Here is a 21535-nt window from a genome sequence, read left to right as displayed (position 1 = left end):
CTCTCATGTCTGGATTTAATGTCTAGGGTGACAGCAGTCTTGTAAGCATGGAGACAGTTAACCCAGGCAGTAAGTTCACAGTCTGATATAGAAATTCCTTCCTTAATAATATGGTTTTGGGACTGAACTAACTAACTGTGAAGACATCGTGCTTGTGCAAATGTTTAAGTTGCATTGAGTTGGATTTTCCATTTTCTTGCTTTGAAAAATTCTAACTGATGAAACAATCATATTTGCCACAAAAAGCTCAACATCTTTTCTAAATGAAATAAATACAAGATTTAGCAAGTGTTAGTGAGTCAGGAAAATTAGTGAGCCAGCATTGTTTGGATACTAAAAGGATTATTTCATTTAGATGACGGTCACCTGATTTTAGCTTTGGTCTTTACCACTTACAATCTAGGTATCTGTGAGCAAGTTGAGCTTTAGTTTTATATCATAGAGTCTGTGAAATTTGATAGCATTACCCCATACATCTAACTGGATGATTATTATTATTTGTTCATGTTAAACCTCATTTCAAAGTTGTCTTGAACAGCATCCATATAGTGTCAGTTTTCATCTTCAGAACATGTACATAAAATTTCTCCATATCACTAATAGTCTTCCTTGTCTCTAGTATTGTATATGAGTTTAATATGCATATAACCTTTTATTTTCAGGTTGTCTCCTTTTAACTTCATCCCCATGATCATCAATTAAATTTTATGAATCCAACTGTAGATTCTAATATGTGTACAAATATGATTTCTAGAAGATAAGAGTTGTCAAGCTCAAAAATTATTATAAACAAGTCATTAAATTCAATACATATTTACTGAGTGCCTACTACTATTTTCATCATTAATAACACCTCATATTTGTACAGCACTTTGGAAATCATAGAGTAATTTTACATGTGTTTCTCATATTAATCAGATTAATATAGACACAGCACTGTACCAGATGCTTAGGGAATTCAAGAAAAATACAAAACCAGCTTGGCTAAATGAAATAATGCCATGCAAAAGTTTTATTTAAAAGTTGTATCTAACACCAAATATCACCAATGCTGGAACATATTCCAGCCACCTTCCACATTGCTAGGTTGACACTAATATTGACAAAGGTAAAGAAATAATTTATTTCTATATGTGCACTATCCTTAAGACCAAATTAATTAAGACCAAATTAATAGATATATGGGAAATCATAAGTGAAACAAGCTGTATTTGTTATGCAGACCCACCTATTTTATTTATGTGATGTAAAATCTTGCTTAAACAGCTCCATTCCTATGGAATTTATACATCTTAAAAGTTTTATTAACTTTCCACTTGTAATCTGAAATTCAATCTATAAAATTCCCAAACTATTTCTCTTTAGTGCTAAATAGTGTATTAGCTTTATCTAAGTATAGGAAATTATTTCATTTTTCCTAGTATAGCTTTTGTAATTTTTACCTATGGAGGGTCAGTCAGAAAACTTGACTGGCATTCTGGATTATCAGATTTTTTTTCCTAAACAATATGATGTATTTTTCTAAAAAGAAAGCACTTGAGAAAATGATCCATTTTAGAGGTAAACCAAATCTTCATGGGATGATAAAGAATGTGCTTATTTGGATCCAGAACTTGCATTTCTGACAATTATATATGTAACTTAAACTCAAAGTCCTAGATGGAAGAATAATGACTAAAACATGGGCTTTAGGATGAGGTAGAATTCTATGTTTAAAACAGCTCTTCCATTTTCCTACTTTGTGACCTTGAGCAAGGTGCTGAAATTCTAAAAGTTTTCTTTTTTCTCAAAGAATGAAAACAAATACTGTCAACTTCATGTGATTGTTGGAAATATTAAATAAGATAAAGCATGAGAAACAGTTCAAAATAAATAATTTCTCAATCATCTAAAATTATTTGTTGAATGTCTACCTTGTGTTAAGTACTATTGTTGGCAAAGGGATAAGGATATATAAAATGTGCCTGGTTCCTTCCCTGCAAAACTTAAAATCCTATGAGTCAATAAATATAAATTGAAAACATATTATAAAAATAAACTAGTTATTAATAAAACAAACATGATGTTGAGTCATGTGAAGAAGCACATTTAGGACAGTGTGATGAGGGCAGATCATTTAAAAAGGCAAAGTTTAGGCTAAGCTAGGAAGGAGCTAGTGACAGAAAGAAAAAAGGGAGACTACTGTAGTCAGAGGAAATAGCATATGTAAGGACCCTGTCTGGGAGGAAAATTAGACAAAGTGAAAGGACTTGGGGAAAGAGAAAATTTTCTGTAATGAGGTTAGAGAAGTAGGTAGGGAATAGATTCTGGCAGAACAATGGAGACCATAATTAAGAATTTGAGTTATATTATAAATACAGTAGGGCACCATTGAAAGGTGGTAAGCAGGTGCTCAAAGAGAGGAAAAGGTTTATAGATGATCTTACTTTATTGTTAGGAGAATGGACTGAAGGAGGCAAGAGTAGTAGCATGAACTTCTACTTCCAGTTATATGACAGGCTAAGTATGCTGAGGATGCTTTCTACTTAAAAACAACTTGATCCTTCATCAAGAGATTTAAAATGCATTGCATATCTTCTAGGAGGTGGAGAAATGTCTATCAGTAAAAATGAAAGAGAGAGAGAGAGAGAGAAATCCCTTTTACTTGAGATTAGTGTTGGCTGCATGCTCAAATGTGGGATTGTTCTAGGGACAAATGATAATTTCAATGTTGTGATATGGTGAACACATCTCAGGCAAGTGACAAGGTGGAGGTGTTGAACCTGATATTCCTGGATTAAGCTGGGAATCCTTGAAGAGGATAAAAGGATGCTATCAAAAAGAATTAAAGCAAATTCAAATCTTCTCTTGAGGAAAATATTGTCTATGTAGTCATCTATGTTTTCCAAAGATTAAGAGAAATTGAAGAAAACTCATAATCACAGGTTACCAAAACACACAAAAGAAATTGCACGAATGAGTTCCAGCAAAAACAACAAAAATAAGTCTCAACTGCCATTAGATGGATAATATGAAATAATGCTGTATATGATATTTAAAGAAATTAAAGATAGAATCACAAAAATAAACAAGCAGCAAGATACTATAGAAAATCTTATGACAGATTTTTAAAAAATGAGTAAAATGTATAAAAATAGCATTGCAAAAATAATAAAGGAAATACTTTAAATGGGAGATGAGACAGCAGAAGAGTATCTTAGTTAATCAGAAGATAGAATTGAATAAGTAAGACAGTATGCAGCCCTGAATAAGTACATAAAAATATTAAAGAGACATTAAAGCTTAAGCAGGATGAAATGAGTTTTATGTAACTTAAAAGACCCAGAATGAAAGATTAGAAAAAATTGAATAGTGTTAATATTTGAAAGAATATGGCTGAAAGATTCCAAATGAATAAAAGTCATTAATCTGTAGATACAGGAAGCCCCGTGTATAGCTAGCAGGGTAAATAAAAAGACATATATCCCTAAACAAATTATATGAAAATTTCAGCAGAAAAATGAAAAATACAACAGATTATGATTTTATAATCAGAAAAGAGGTAACCTACAGATCAATAACAGATTTTTCAAGAGCAGCAATGAATATGAGAATACAGCAGAATAATATCCTAATGTTGGAGTTGGGTACATTTGTATACTAAAAAACTATCTTTTAAGAATGTGTAAAAAAAGAAAAGAATTAGTGTAGAACTCTCAGGAAGATGGCATTAAAATAGATAGGCAGAGTGCAACTCTCACAAAAAATAGGAAAGGCAAAAAGTTACCTGAGGGAGCTGCTTTGGGGATCTGTAGAACAAGAGAGTGCTGCACATTATCCAGAAGGGAGAGGGACAGAGAGACAAAGAGGTCAAAGGAAAACCAGAACACAGACAACTACAAGGATATAGAATAAGAGAAACCAAGTGTCAAAAATGAAACTTTAAAAAAGAGCAAAATAAGACCCTAGAGTGGAAAGAGAAGCTAACCAACTGAATTAGCCCATTGAAATAAACAGTGCCTAGACATCAACAAAAAATTACAAGCCATAATAAGAAACAGAAAGACGTGGCCAAGTCTAATGAACAAACTAAAAAAACAGAGGGAGATGCAGAATGTGGAGCAACTAATCAAGGATGGCCAAACAAATATCATGAAACACCTTAATGGAGTGAAGGAAGAAATAAAGGATATTAAGAAGACACCGAGGAAACATACTGAAGAATCATAAACATACATAAAAATATAATGGATCTGAAGGTGATGAATGGAAAAATATAAGAAATAAAAAATATGCTGGAAGCACATAACAGCAGATTTGAACAGATAGAGGAAAGAATCAGTGATATTGAAGACAGTAAATCTGAAATCAGACAGATAGATGAAATGATAGATATAGTCCAGTAGGGGCTCAGGGATTTGAATGACAACACAAAATGCACAAACATATGCATTATAAGCATCCCAGAGGGAGAAGAGAAGAGAAAGGGAGCAGGAGGAGTGTTAGAGGGAATACTGGCTGATTTTTCCAACTCTTCTGAGGGACATGGACACCACAAGCAGTCTAAATTCTAACATATACTTTTCAAATTGTCCTATGCTCAGGACAAAGAGAGAATACTGAAAGTAGCAAGAGAAAAGAGATTTATCACATAAAAGGGTAACTTGATAAGATTAAGCATGATTTCTTACCTGAAACCATGGGGGCAAGAAGGCAGTGGTATGACATAGTTAAGGTGCTAAAAGAGAAAAACACTCTGCCAAGAATTCAGTATCCAGCAAAGCTGGCATTCAAACATGAGGAAGAGTTCAAAATATTCACAGATAAAAAGAAATTAAGAGTGTTAGTCAATAAGAAACATGACTTTCAAGAAATACTCAAGGGAGTTCTGCAGGTTGAAAGAAAAAAGCAGAAGAGGGTTGGAGGAGAGTGTAGGAAGGAATATTATTGGTAAGAATGTCTAAAAAATAAAAACAGAAATGAAAACAACATATGACTATATAAACCTAAAAAAAATATGTCTAATGTAAGTAATACTTTGACAGTAATAACATTGAATGTTAAGGGATTAAAAGCTCCAATCAAGAGACACAGAATGGCAGAATGGATAATAAAAATATGACCCATCTTTATGCTGTCTACAAGAAACTCACCATAAACCCCAGGATGCAAGGAGGTTGCAAGTGAATGGTTGGAAAATAATTTTACATTCAAACAATAACCAAAAATGTGTGGGAGTAGCTATACTAATTTAGGATAAAGTAGACTTTAAATCCAAAACTATTGTGAGAGACAAAGAAGGACACTATATATTAATAAAATGGGTGATCTTTTATCTTAAACATTTATGCATCTAACCAGGACACCTCAAAAACTATGCGGCAAACATTGGAAAACCTAAGTAGAGAAAAAGATGCCTCTACAATTATAATTGGGGACTTTAATATGCCATTATCACAATTAGAACATCTTGACAGATATTCAATAAACAGAGACATTGAATGATATGTTAGAGGATCTAGACCTAATAGACATATATAGAACATTACACCAAAATACTGTGGGATATACACTCTTCTAGAGTGCTCATGGATCATTTTCTAGGATAGACCACATGCTAGGCCACAGAAAAAATCTAACAAATTCAGAAAGATTGAAATTATAAAAAGTAATTTTTCTGACCACCATGAAATGAAGCTGGAAATCAATAAGGGGCAGAGAAGCAGAATAGGCACAAAGATATCGAAGTTAAACAACATGCTCTTAGACAATGAGTGGATCAAGGAGGAAATTGAAAAAGAAATCAGTAACAACCTTGAAATGAATGAAAATGAGAACACAATGTATCAAAACCTGTGGCACACAGCAAAAGCAGTGCTGAGAGGGAAATTTATAGCCATAAATGCCAATATTAAAAACAGAAGCTGCTAAAATCAAAGACCTAATTGAACAACTGCAGAAATTAGAAAAATAACTACAAACTATTCCAAAAACAAGTAGAAAGAAAGAAATAACAAAGGTAGAACAGAGGTAAAAGAAATTGAAAATAAGAAATTAGAAAAAATTAACAAGACAAAAAGCTGGTGCATTGAAAAGATTAATAAAGTTAACAACCCCTTAGCTAGACTAGCAAAGAAAAAGAGAGAAGATGCAAATACATAAATAAAAACTGAGAAAGGCAATATCACCACTGCTCCCATAGAAATAAAGAGTATTATAAGAGGATACAATAAAAAATTATACGCCAACAAGATGGATAACTTATATGAAATGGACAAATTTCTAAAAACACGCAAACAGCTTGCACTAATAAAGGAAGAAATTGATGAACTCAACAGACATGTTACATGTCTGTCACATGTAACAGATTGAATTAGTCATCAAAAACCTTCCAACCAGAAAGAGTCAGGAACAGATGTCTTCACAGGTGAATTCTACAATCACTCTAGAAATAATTAACACCATCCTGCTTAAACTCTTCCAAAAATATAGATGCGGAGGGAACATTGCCTAACTCATTCATTGATGCCAATATCACACTAATACGAAAGCCACATAAAGACACCACAAGTAAGGAAAACTACAGACCAATCTCTTTAATGAACCTAGATGCTAAAATCCTCAACAAAATACTTGACAATTGTAATTAATAACACATCAAATGATATACACCATGACCAAGTGGGTTTCATCCCTGGTATACAAGGATGGATCAACATAAGAAAATCAAGGTAATATACCACATTAACAGACAGAAAGGAAAAAATTGTATGATCATTTCTATTGATGATGAAAAAGCATTTGACAAAATACAGCAACGTTTCTTGATAAAAACACTTCAAAAGTTATGAATAGAAGGAAACTTCCTCAATATGATAAAGGGTGTATATGAAAACCCCATAGCTAACATCATACTCAGTGTTGAAATGCTAATGACTTTCTTATAAGATCTGAAACAAGACAAGTTTGCCCACTGTCATGGCTCTTATTCAACATTGTGTTAGAAGTACTTGCTCAATCACTTAAGCAAGAAAAAGATGCAGAGGCATCCAAATTGAAAAGGAAGAAGTAAAAGTTTCACTATTTGCAGATGATGATCCTATCCATAGAAACCCCTGAGAAATCTGCAACAAAGCTTCTAGAGCTGATTAACGAGTTCAGTAAATTGGCAGGATATAAGATCAATACATAAAAGTTAGTAGCATTTCTGTACACCAATATTGAGGAATCTGAGGAATAAATCAAGAAAAAAAATTTCATTTACAATAGCAACTAAAAGAATCAAATACCTAGGAATAAACTTAACTAAATTTGTAAAGGACAAGATAGTGTAGTGTAGTAGGAAATGGTTTCATAGCCCTGAGAAATGCATAGCCCTCAATATTATTGCAAGTAACTATGAATCTTATTCTTCAAAAATTGAAATTAGTGGTTACCATAGGTTCTGAGGAGAGGGGGAGGGAAGAATAGGATAGATGAAACATAGGGAATTATAAGGATGTTAGAATTGTTCTGCATGATCTTCCAATAATGGATACAGGGCCTTTCAAATTTTGTCAAAACCTGAAAGTGTGCAGTATAAAATGTATACCATTGGGAAGTGGACTTGGCCCAGTGGTTAGGGCATCCATCTACCACATGGGAGGTCCGCGGTTCAAACCCTGGTCCTCCTTGACCCGTGCGGAGCTGGCCCACACGCAGTGGTGATGTGTGCAAGGAGTGCCGTGCCCCTCAGGAGTGTCCCTGCATAGGGGAGCCCCACGCGCAAGGAGTGCGCCCTATAAGGAGAGCCGCCCAGCGCGAAAGAAAGTGCAGCCTGCCCAGGAATGGCGCCTCAGACACGGAGAGCTGACGCAGCAAGATGACGCAACTAAAAGAGACACAGATTCGTGTGCCAATGACAACAACAGAAGCGGACAAAGAACACGCAGCAAATGGACACAGAGAACAGACAAGTTGGGGCGGAGGGGGGAAGGGGAGAGAAATAAATAAAATAAATATTAAAAATAAAATAAAATAAAATGTATACCATAATGTAAACCATTGACCATGCTTAGTATTAATAACAATGCTTCAATATTTGTACATCAGTTGTAACAAAGGTACCATCCACATGTAAAATGTTATTAATAGGGGAAAGTGGAAGAAGGGGAGGGCATTGGGTATATGGAAATGACTAAATTTTCTGTCACTTTTCTGTAACCTAAAGCTTCTTTGAAAATAAAATGAAAAAATAATAAGACACTGGGGGAACATACAGAAGAAATTGTCACTGAGCATACAAGATAACAAATCTTATAGTGATCAAATGTAAGACACAATGCATTAAAAATATATTTTATTTCAACTTTTTATTTTTGTATTTTATTTTAAAATTATTAGTAGTATTTTATTAATTTTTTTGTTTTTTTTTTCTTTGTTTCCAGAGAGGTTTTTAATCACAGAAGTATGATAACTGTGGCAGGGGAGAATCACTGATGTGGGTGTCAGTGATGGGGTATGTGTGAGAGGGGTGCACCTGGGGAGTGCCTGTAAGACATGAATGTTCAAATGTTCAAGGGCTGTTTATTGTCTCAGTGGTTATCCACTGAGACATTATCTTTTGGTTATCCACACAATAACCAAAAGATAATTGAATTCCCATCCTGGAGAGCCCTGCTACATTCTCTAATAGAATAGCAAGACTCCTCCAAGTATAAGGGCAGTGCCTAGTGAAGACAGAAAGACCACTATGCCAGACCCTCCATATTGATAATTGTACTTACCCTTTTCTTGTGAAATTGAAACACCTGAATACGTATTGCTTAAGCGTTACCTCCTGAAAGTTTCCTTGTTTCTCAAATGGGGCCTCTAAGCCAAACTCGGCATATAAATGCACTACCGTTCTGTCAGCATGGGATATGACTCTAGGGGTGGGCATCCTCGGCACTGAGTGATTACTACCAAGCACCAAGTAGCAATGCATCTGAAAAAGACCTTGACCAAAAGGGAGGAATATTAAATACAAATACGTTTTATGGATAAGAGATTTCAAAGTGAGTCAGGAAGTCATTCCAGAGGTTACACTTATGCAAATCTCAGAAGGATCTCATTGACTGCCACAGTAAGCAGTGCCTCAAACAACGGGACTCCTGATAGCACTAGAGACATCTAGAAACCATAAGCAAATAGGTTCAGGAATTCAACACCCTGGCAATGGAATTTACTTTGGAATTTATGCTCCTCAGTATAATACTGAGGCTACACATGGCCCCTTTTATTTGAACCTATAATTAGCATTATTACTTTTTAAATATATGTCACAGAGACCCAAATCTTTGTTCTGTTCATGTGCCAGTTGGGCTGTGAATCTCAGCAGAGTTGCAACACCTATTCTCCAGTTCATTGGTCTCACCCATGACAACAAGGAGACAATGATGGACACCCCCCATTCAAAGGAACACAGAGTGTCTCCAACTGCAAACAAGACACTTCCATCCATCTGCCCCATAGGATCTAAGTCCCCTCTCAATTAGAAACACAGTGGGCATCACCATCCCAAATCCTCAAGACTGGAATGAACAGTGGACTAAAGTAGACTTATTATTCTGTTATAGGTTTATTAAAATTCTACGAATGGAAGAATTTGTACCACTGATGTAAAGGCAGTGGCTACCAGAGGCTCTGAGGTGAGAGAGAGTGAAGAATAATTGTAACAAGGGGATGTTTTGGGGACATTGGAATTGTCCCACATGACATTGCAATGATGAATACAGGCCATTATACATTTTGTCAACAACTATAAAATTGTGCAGGGCAGAGTGTAAACTATAATGTAAACTATATTCCATGGTTAGCAGCAATGCCTCAGTATGTGTTCATCAATTGTAACAAATGTACCACACTAATGAAAGATAATGTTAATGTGGGAAAGTGTGGATGGGAGAGGGTGTGGGGCATATGGGAATCACCTATATTTTTATGTAATGTATGTAATCTAAAGCTTCTTTAAAAATAAAAAAGTTAAAAAATAATTAGTGTAAAAAAACAATTACCGAGAGAGTTAACCACCAATATGCCTACATGTAAATGAATTGAAAAAGAATATTATGAACAACTGTATACCAACAAATTAGATAATACAGATGAAAAAATTCCTAGAAAGCCTCAAATGAACAAACTGACTCAAGAAAAATAGAAAAGCTTAATAGGCCTGTGAAAAGCAAAGTGACTGCAATAGCAAATTAAAAACTTCCTATGAAGAAAACCATGTCTCAGATGGCTTCGTTGGTGAATTCTACTAAGCATGTAAAGAAAAATTAATATTATATATTTAGAAACTCCCAAAATAGGTAAGGAAACACTTCCCAACTCTTTCTATGAAGGCAATACTACAATGATAATAAAACTAGACAAAGACAAGAAAGAAAACTGCAAAATAGTATCTTTTATGATTATGGTTGCAAAATTCTTCAGCAAAATAGTAGCAAACAAAACCCAACAACATATGAAAAGGCATTGTCAATGTGATGATAAGGCATATACAATGTGAAGAAGTGGGATTTATCCCCGGAATAAAAGTCAGTTTAATATTAAAAAAATCAATTAATGTAATATATCATATAAATACTATATCAATAGAATAAAGTATGAAAACATGTAATCATCTCAGTAGACACAGAAAAAACATTTGACAAAATTCAACTTCCCTTCATGATAAAAACAGTCAAGAAACTAGGAAAGAGGGAAGTTAATATGGCTAGGCAATTGGGTTCCTCTCTATATGTGGAAGGTCCAGGGTTTGATTCCCAGGGCCTCTTGATGCAGGCAAGCTGGCACAAGTGGTGAGATGGCTCAAGTGGAGTGCTGACCCACACAAGAGAGCTGGCCTGTGCCAGAGTGCTGGTGCATGTGGCAAGTTGGCCCTAGCAGAGAGCTGGCACAGTAAGATGATCCAATAAAAAGAGACACAGAGGAGAGATAATAAGAGATGAAGCAGACCAAGGAACTGAGGTGATGTAAGGAATTGAGCACCTCTCTGCCCCTCTGGAAGGTCCCAGGATCAGTTCCCAGTGCTGCCTAAAGAGAAGACAAGGAGACAAAGAAGAACACACAGCAAATGGACACAGAGAGGAGACATTGAGGCATGTATGGAGAAATAAATAAATCTTTTAAAAAATAGAAAGAAAAGAAACTAGGAAAGAAAGCAAACTTCCTCAATCTGATAAAGCACATCTGTGGAAAACACAGAGTTAACATTATCCTTAACCATGAAAGACAAAATACTTTCATCCTTAGATCAGGAACAAGACAAGAATGTCCCTGCCACCACTTCTATTCGACATTCTGGTATAGATTCTAGCCAAGGAAATTAGGCAAGAAAAGAAATTAAGAAGCATTGGAATTGGAAAAGAAGATATAAAACTATCTTATTTGTAGATGATATAATTTTACATATATAAAGTATAAAAAGAATCCATTAAAAATATTGGACCAGAAAAACAATTTCAACAAGACTGCAAGATAAAGAAAAGTCATTTGTATGCCTGTACACTAGCAATGAAAATTTTACAAATGAAATTAAACAAGTTACATTAGCAATAGCATTAAGAAGAATAAAACAATGAATAAATTTAACAAAATAACTGCAAAACCTATACTCTAGGGAGTAGATGTAGTGCAAGTGGTTGAGCACATGCTTCCCATGTACAAGGTCCTGGACTCAATCCCCAGTACCTCCTTAAAAAAAAAGTACAAATATGGTTAAAAGAGAATTTTCTTCCATTTATTCCCCTAGTGTCTTACTTTTTTTCATTTGGTCCTCAAAGAAGTTTTAGGTTATAAAAAAGTCACATACGGAATATAGGGAATATAGGGACTCCCACATACCCAACATCCTCCCCCTTTTCCCACTTCCCCTATTAATAATATTTTATATGTGGATGGCACATTCATCGCGTCTGATGGACAAATATTTAAACATAGCTACCAACTAAGGTCAATGGTTTACATTATGGTTTACATTTTGGACCATACACCTTTATAAACTTTGATGCAATTCAGCATGGCCTGTATCCATCATAACACAACAGATCTTACAGTGATGAAAGACAAAATGTCAAAAAAATTTTTAAATATTTTTTCATTATTTTTTATTAGCCCAAATTTTTATTTTTAAAATTTGTTTTTATTTTTATTTAAAATTTTTTTTGTGTATTTTATGTCTTATTTTTAAACTAATTAGTATTATTTCATTTTCTAATTAATTGTATTTGGCTATTTTATTGGCTTCATTTTTGAAGAAGTTTTGTATCACCAAAGGGTTATAATAATGGCAGGAGATCATTGATGCAGAGTGTCAGTGAAGGGGGATACATGGGTGAAAGCTCATCTGGGCATACAGATAAGGCATATAAATGTGTTCAGATTACTATGGGGCATTGTCACGTGGGTGGAGATTCACACAATAACCAAAGGAACATCAAATTCCCATACCGGGGCACTCTGCCACATCTCTAATGTATCAGCAAGAATACCCTGAGCACAGGGGCAATGACTAGTGAAGGAGGAAGGCCCATTGATATTGATGACTACGCATATGAACCTTTACTCTTGAAACTGAAATTTAGCCTAGCATTATAGGGTGCCTAAGAGTTGCCTCCTTCGAGCTCAAATGTGGCCTCTCTCTAAGCCAATCTCAGCATGTAATACATTACCTTCCCCCCAGCCTGGGACATGACTTCAGGGGATGAGCTTCCCAGACATTGAGGGAGTACTACCAAGCACCAACTAGCAATGCAAATGGAAAAAGTACTTCAGTACTGCAATTGCACTCATAATGTTGTGCTACCATCACCACTATCCATTTCCAAAACTTACAGTCAAACAAATAAAATTCTGTACAATTTAAGCATAACTCCCCATTCCCTATCCCCAACCCAAACCCTGGTAACCTATATTCTAGATTCCAATTCTATAACTTGTTTATTATAATTATTTCACATCAATAAGTATATATTTGTCATTTTGTGCCTGGCTTATTTCACTCAACATAATATCTTCAAGGTTCATCTACATTGCTGCATCAGTCAGAAATTCATACATTTTTAATGCTGAATCGTATCCTATTGTATGTCAATAGCACATTTTGTTTATCCATTCCTCTGTTGAGGGACACTTAGTTTGCTTCCATCTTTTGGCAATTGTAAATAATGCCACTATGAATATTGATATGTAAATATCTGTTTGAGTCTCTGCTTTCAATTATTTTGGGGTATATACCTAAAAGTAGGATTGCTAGATTATATGGTAATTCTATACCTAACTTTCTGAAGAACCACCAAACTCTTCCACAGCAGCAGAATCATTTCACATTCCTACCAGCAAAAAATAACTGTACTTATTTCTCCACATCTTCCCTAACACTTTAAATTTTTGGTTTTTTAAATAGTAGCCATTCTAAGTGGTATGAAATAGTATCTCATTGTGGTTTTTATTTGCATTTCCCTAATAGCTAGTGATGTTGATCATCTTTTCATGTACTTTTTAGCCAGATTTTTGGCTCATTTTTTAAGTTGGTTGATTTGCCTTTTTATTCTTGAGTTTAGGATTTCTTTATATATCTGAATACTAAACCCTTATCAGATAACTATTTTTCAAACATTTTTAGCTATTGAGTGGGTGTGGTTTCATTTTCATGATAAAGCCCTTTGTTGCACAAAAGTTTTTAATTTCAATGAAGTCCCATTTATTTATTTATTTTATTTTGTTGCTTGTGTTTAGGGTGTAAAGTCTAAGAAACTATTGCCTAACATAAGATCATGAAGATGCTTCCCTACATTTTCTTTTAAGAGTTCGGAGTTTTCTGGTCCTGGTTCTTATATTTAGGCTTTGTGAATTGGCCCTTTTATTAATATATATTGTCTTTCTTTGTCTCTTGCAAGAGCTTTGACTTGAAGTCCATTTTCTTCAACATTAATATAGATACCCAGTTCTTTTCGTTTACTTTTGCATGGATTATCTTTTTATTTCCTTTTACTTTCAACTTATTTGTGTCTTTGGGTCTAAGGTGAATCTGTAAACAACATATAGTTGGATCATGCTTTTTTATCCATTCTGCCAATCTGTGTTTTTTGATTTGGGAGTTTAATTCATTAACATTCAGTATTATTATTGTAAAGGCAGTACTTACTTCAACCATTTTATGCTTTGGTATTTATATGTCATATCTTTTTTATCTCTCTGTTCCTTTATTGTAACCTCTTTTTCTGTGTAATTGATCTTTTGTGATGTGTCTGGCTGTCCCCTTTCTTATTTCTGTTTCTGTCCATTTTTAAATACTTTGTGGTTATCTTGGGGTTTATATCATACAACCAATATCTATAACCTACTAATTTGAAAAGTTACCAACTTAACTTCACTAGTATACATGTTCTCTACTACCTTATCACTCTATTTCCCTTCTTTATACATATATATATAATATTTTATTAGAGAAGTTATGAGCTTACAAAACAATCATATATGATGTGCAGAATTCCCATACATCACACTTCCATCAATACTTTGCGTTGTTGTAGAACATTTGTTGTAGATTATGAAGAAACATCAAAGTATTACTAGTAGCTATGGTCTATAGCTTATAACCTTATAGCTTATTTTTTCCATATACCTCCCTATTATTAAGACCATTTATTAGTATTGTACACTTGTTATAGTTCATAAGAGAACACTCTCATAATTATACTGTTAACCACAGACCACCATCCACCACATGGTTCACTATGTTATACATTCCCATGCCTTGTACAGTCCATTCAAAATGTATACTCAGTGGCTCCCGCTTTCATCCCAGAGTTGTGCTGTCCTTGTCTCAGTAATTTTTCAATGTTTTTTCTAAGTCCAAAAGAAAAAATTGCATACCCCCTATTATTGACCCTTAGTATTGATATAGTACCTTCTTTGACATTGATGCAAGAATATGAAAATAACGCTGTTAACTATAGTCAGAAGTTACATTAATTGCATTTTTCCCACGCATCACCTATTCTTCCACCTTGTAATATAGTGATGTATATTTGCTCTAGTTCATGGAATAACATTCTTGTATTTGTCCTACTAACTATAATCCTCATCTACCACTGGGCTCACTATGTTATTCAATTCCTAGATTATTCTCTGGATTCTTTCAATTGACATTTATATATCCCAATTTTTCCCTTCTTTGTGAACAATTATTGCAAATGTACTATGTGAAAGATTAGTGTTGGAATTAATAGAATTTATTCAATTTTTTTTGTAATAAATTATATGTTTTTTTCTGCCTGCCATATTCAATATAACTTGAAAAATCCTTTGAACAAAAAAGATTTTGTGAAAATAATTTATCTCTATAGACATCAAATACTCTACCATACACAATACCTTTATACTATCAGAAATAGATTTTGATGTTTTATTCATTTAAATATATTTGCCAGCTATTGCCTAAGTTCCATCAATGGGTCACCCAATTCTGACTGTGTCTTTGAAATTTGATTACATTTTTCCCATTTCTGAAACTATCAAAGTATGTAGAGTTCAGTCAGAGATTTTCTTGTTTGAGCTACCTATGGCTACAATATTAATAAAGATCAAAATAGAGGAAGAGTCAAAAAATTCTTAGAACAGGATTTGTTCTATGACAATTTACAAGCACCACCATATTACCATTTCATTTTTTTGGGAAAAATGGAGAAAAGTCCCTTTTCAAGATTCTCTGTTGAAAATGAGGGAACAATATGTTATAAATTGCTAGCTGGAAGGCAAAATTGTATGAACTTTGCATGTCTTTCAATGTTCATGTTCTTTCTGTATATACTTTGTGAAGTCAATGTGAAATTTTTCCATGAAAATGTCTGTTCCTCTTTCAAGAACAAATCAAATGTTATCTAACATTTGAAGCCCACATTAAATCCCCCAATCAGAGTTCCCTAATTCTTTCTTGTGTTTTTACAGTTTTCTAAAATGCATTTATGTTACTACACTTCCACTTATGGTATATGTGTTTTATTTGTGCTGTGAGTTTATTTCAAAAGTTACAAAACTCAGGTCTGTCAATAAAAAAGTATAATCTTATTACCCTGTAATTTAACTTAGTCCCATGATACAAACTTAATGAATTACTTTAGGTAAATTTATCTTTAATCATCTGCTCAATTTTCTTTTTGAATCTTTCCAATTCTATAAAGAAATCCTGAAGAACTTAGACTAGTATATAGAAATGCTAAGGAGATTTATGCTTCGAAGCTGTCATTTATCTCTTGCTGAAATGTGCTAGGATATAACATCTCTTTGTCTTTGGAATCTTCTGGGATGCTAGAGTTAATGACCAGGTCCACACATGTCCCCTTGGATAATCTTCATTTTGTTTACTATGCCCCTGCAATTCTGGCAGTCCAAGGTCAATCACTTCTAAGCCCTTCTCTTATCTACAAGAAAATTTCAGCGGCTATCTTTTATGGTTTTGGTGCCAAGTGAGTCTCCTCTCAGGCCCTCTGAAGTATAATACCAACTGTGGTTATATCAAATAGATGGGCACCATACCTCTTATAGTAAGGGAAAGGGATAGATGGTTCACATAAATTTAAGAATATCTACATTTTCTTTCTCTCTTTGGAGTCTACTTATTTTCTGGGGTTTTCATACTTTATCTAAACTAGAGGGGAAGTGATCAAACTCAACCTATTCTCTCTCCATCCATTGTTGATGACATAAAATCGGACTCTTGCTTTTAAATTCTCAAAAACTTTGCTTTGCCAAGATTTTGAGTTTCAGGTCTATTTGAAAACTCAAAATCTGAGCAAAAAAAAAAATCTTATTTTTATTTCTTTGCTTTTGTTCTAACAAACTTGGTCTGAAATACTGAAAAGACAATACAAGGAATAAACTCAAACATATACACACATGTACACACATGCATATATGTTTGTACTTATATGTGTATATGCATGTGTGTGTGTATATATATATCAGCTGTACTAGGACTTATTTCAACAGCTTAAAAATGTAATTATATTACAAATCTCATTTTTTAACCAAAAGGATTAGAGAGCAAAAATTATTAGATGGTCTAACATGCAAAGAGGTGAGAAAATTTCTCAGGTAAACTAAAAGTATATTCCTCAGTTTGCTAAAGTGAATCTATGAAAGACATACGAATATTACTATACAGAATGTGATCTTTCCTATTACTGGAAAGAAGGCAAGAATGTCCATTCATACTCTTCTATTCAACAGTGCCCTAGAGAGGATAGTGAGGCAAAGAAAAGAAATAAAATGTATGAAATATTAGAAAAGAAACAGGTAATCTGTTTTTACTCACATAAAACATACTGGAATACAAAGAAAATTCTGAGAAATCTACAAAAGTGATGATAGTTAAAAAAATAAAATTCAGCAATGTCACAGAATACAAGGTCAACATGTAAAAATCAATTTTATTTCCAAATACTATGAAAAAATGGAAAAATAAATAGAAAAAAATCACTTACAATTTATTAAAAATATAACAGAACATGCACAAAAATGAAACATCTATAGTGAAAAACACAAAATATTTCTGAGAGAAATTAAAGGAGATTTCAGTAAATGGAGAGGTATACCATGTTCATGAATTGGAGTCTCAATTTGTTAAAATGACCAAATCGGACTACAGATGCAATATAATCTTAATCAAAATGCCAGAAAACTCTTAACATGAAATATAATTAAGCTGATTCTGAAATTTACAGGAATCTAGAATAGCCAAAACAACTTTTTAAAAGAACAAAGTTATGTGATTCACAAGTACTATTTTCAGACTTCAGAAAATACAGTGATCAAGACAGTGTGTAAAGACAAGACATAAAAGAAATGATAGCTCATATCTATATGGTCAATTGATTTTAAACAAAGTTTTCTAGAAAACTGAGAAAATGAAAGTGTCTTCATAAAATACTACTGGAACAACTGATTATCATATGGAAAAATATATATCTTTACTCATTGCTACCTTATACCATATACACAAATCAATTTGAAATAAATCATATACTAAATCTTAAAGCCACAACTATGAAGTTTAGAATAAAACATAGAAGCATATTTTTCAGACCTCAGGGTAGGAAATAATCTGAAGTAGAACATAGAAGGAAACATATATAAAAGTTCAAATAGACTTCATTTCTAACATCAAAGATCATGTTAAATAAAATGAATAGGTAAGATGCATTACAGAAGATTTTACCTAGATTATATACAGCTCAGTAATAAAAGGTGAGTAAACTCAATTTAAGAACTGTACAAAGTGTATACTTCACACAGGAAGAGATTTTTTTTTAAATGCCAAAAAATACACATAAGTGTGATTAGCAAAATTAGTGATAAAAAAATGCTAATTAAAACTGCAATGATTTATCACTACACACTCACTGCAGTGGCTAGTATTAAAAAGATTGACACCAAATGGTGGTGAAGATGTGGAACAACAAGAACACTTATATGTTTCTGGGAGGAATTTGAAAAAATATGAAGACTTTGGAAAAGAGTTAGTGAATTGTTTGTAACATTAAACATACACTCACCCTATGCCCTATATATTTCACTTACAAGTCTTTACACTGTGGAAAAGAATGCATTTGTCTACAAAAAGGTTTGTGCAAGAATGCTCATTATGGTTTTAATAATTCCCCAAACTGGAAACAATGCAAATGTCTATAAATAGAAAATGGTTTAAAAAAGCATAATTATTTCTATAATGGATACTACTCAATAATAAGGAAGAACAAACTACTGAAACAAGCAACATCTCAAAACATTACGTTGAGTGAAAGAAAGAAAGCAGACTCCAAAGTGTACACCTGTTTGATTCCATTTATATGAAGTTCTAAAATAGGTACAACTACTCTAAATGAAAGAAATGGAGACAATGGTTGCCATGGGACAGGAAAGCATAGGTACTGCATGGACAGAGGCCTAACGGACTGTCTGGGGTAATGGATTTGTTTTATATTTTTTATATGTGTGTGTTGTCATGGGTTTATTTGTCGTCAAAACTTATTGAAATCTTACATTTACAATCTGTGCATTTCATTGTGTGCACATATCACAATAAGAAATTTATAACAATAAATAAAAAAATAATGTCTGGAAGTATCTACCAAGGAAAAGGAAAAGGAAAAAAGTAGAGTTACACTGAGTCTTACTACAACTGCAGCACAGCTTGACCCAGGTGAATTTCTGGTTAAATTTAGAGAAAAACCCCTTACTATCTGCTCCAAAGAGGAAGGGTGGTACCCTCTCTGACTGAGGCTAACATCATCCAGAACCTCTAAATGTGTTTTCCATTCAACACACAATAAGAAAAAAGTCATATATAAAGGTGCAAGAAATTATGATAGACAATGAAGAGAAAATGTGAAAAATAAATGGATATCAACAAATTATAGTGATATTGGACTTAACAGGTAAGGATTTAAAAATAGCTAAGATTAATAAAAAGAAAATAGAGAAAAACTGAACACAATAGATGAAAATATATATTTAACCAGAGTTTAAAGTGCACAGGAGCCTTTCCGAAGTGAGGAAATGGAAATCAGAGTTCAGGGATGTTGGGATAGTTGAAATATACAAGGCAGATATCAAGAATTGAAGAGGTTACTCATAAAAAGTGTACAGAAATCTGCTTAGATTTTCCCCTGAGAATTTATTGAGGGACAGGCTTTGCATATATAAAGAAAATCTCCCAGGCCAGGCAAAGAGCAACGAGAAAGTTGTAAGCAAAACAATTAGCAGAGGTCATATGGTGGTAGAGAGACAAGCAAGGTGCAACCAAACAGAGTTCTGTGTGATCAACCAGGGTATTCAGTGGAGACTCCAGGAGGTCACATTTTACTAGTAGGACTGCACCATCCCTAGGGTAAAGACTGCTGTAGATCTGCTGTAGCAAAACTTAAAAACAGACCTTAAATGGATATGATTCACTAGAACTTAACTACCAAAAGTATCAGATGTTCCTTACAGGAATAAATGAAAAGTCAGATTCTCAACAATTTAACCTTCATAATGTTAACAAATATCCAAGGGGGTCCAAAGAACATAGCAGTAACATAGACATGGTAAAATATTAGTTTGTATCAGAGTGTTGACCCTTTATTTTGAAATCTCCAGAAGAACCATTAAAGGAAGAAAACAATAATACATAACTGAAAATTGATAGAAGCAAAAAGATACATGTAATTAAAATAATTCAGCAAAGAAGAAAAAAGAAACACAAAACAGGTGATCCAATAGGGGATAAGCAATGGATAGTGCTTATAAGGTAACTAATTCAAGTACATTGGTATCAAATTGACTAAATGCTCAAAGTAAAAGACTAAGATTGTCATGCTCCATTTAAAAATTTTTATGCTTCTTACACTTTATAAATAAGGGCTTAGGTTGAAAATGAAAGAATGGAATGTGTGTATACATGAGCACACTAACCAAACAAGAAGCGGTTTATCTATACTAGTATCAGGCAAAGCAATCTTTAAGGCAATAAGCGTTAATCAGGATAAAGTGGATACTTTTATCATAACAAATAGGTCAATCTAGTAGTAAAATACAAAAATCTTTCATCTGTATGTGCCAATTTAGAGAGCTTTAAACATAATTAAAGAAAAAAAATTGATGAACTAAAGGACAAATCCTAACTAGAGTGTGAGTTTCTGCCATACTTTTTTCATTTGCTGATAGAACAGACAAAAGTCTATTATGAACAGTGCTATTAATAAACTTGACCTTTATCGACCTATAGAACATAGCTCCGAAACAGGATCGTACTTTTCAAGGACATATGGAATAGTTACCAAAAATGATGATATCAGGAACCATAAAGAAAGCCTTAAGAAATTTTAAACATTTGAAATAATTTAGATTATGTTCTTTGACAACAGTGGTATTAAATGAGAAGTAGATGACAAAATAATAATTAGAAAAAAATCATGACTATCTTGAGGTGACATATTAAAACTAGTGAGAAGCAGAATTAGTGAGATTCAGTGCTTATAAGGATATTTTTATTATTAAATCCACATATTAGAAAATAACTAAAGCTGGAATTAATTTTCTCTTTTTAAGAAACAAAAGAATAGCAAACCCAACCTATGGAAAGCTCAAAGGAAATAAAGGGCTCAAGTAAAAGAAGAAATCAATGAAATATAATGCAAAAGAACAATGGGGAATATTGGAAAACAAAATGCTGATCTTTGAAAAGATAAATAAATAAAAAATTACAGTGATTCAGAAACTAAGAGAATGCATTATATCAATATCTGGAATAAATAAGGGCATCATTATAAATCCTAAGTATTTAAAAACACAGTAAGATTATATCATAAGCAACATTGAACAAAATTTTAAAAATTCTCAAAAATAGTATTTACCAAACTAACTAAAGAATAAATGCAGTATCTGAATAATTTTACACTCATTAAAAATTTTTGAATAAGTTGTCTTAAAAAACTTTTCCCAAAGAAATTGCCAAAACCAGATGGCTTCACAGGTGAATTCTTCAAAA

The sequence above is a fragment of the Dasypus novemcinctus genome, chromosome 25, assembly GCF_030445035.2.
Source record: "Dasypus novemcinctus isolate mDasNov1 chromosome 25, mDasNov1.1.hap2, whole genome shotgun sequence".
NCBI lineage: Eukaryota > Metazoa > Chordata > Mammalia > Cingulata > Dasypodidae > Dasypus > Dasypus novemcinctus.
Note: the sequence above shows the minus strand (reverse complement) of the source record.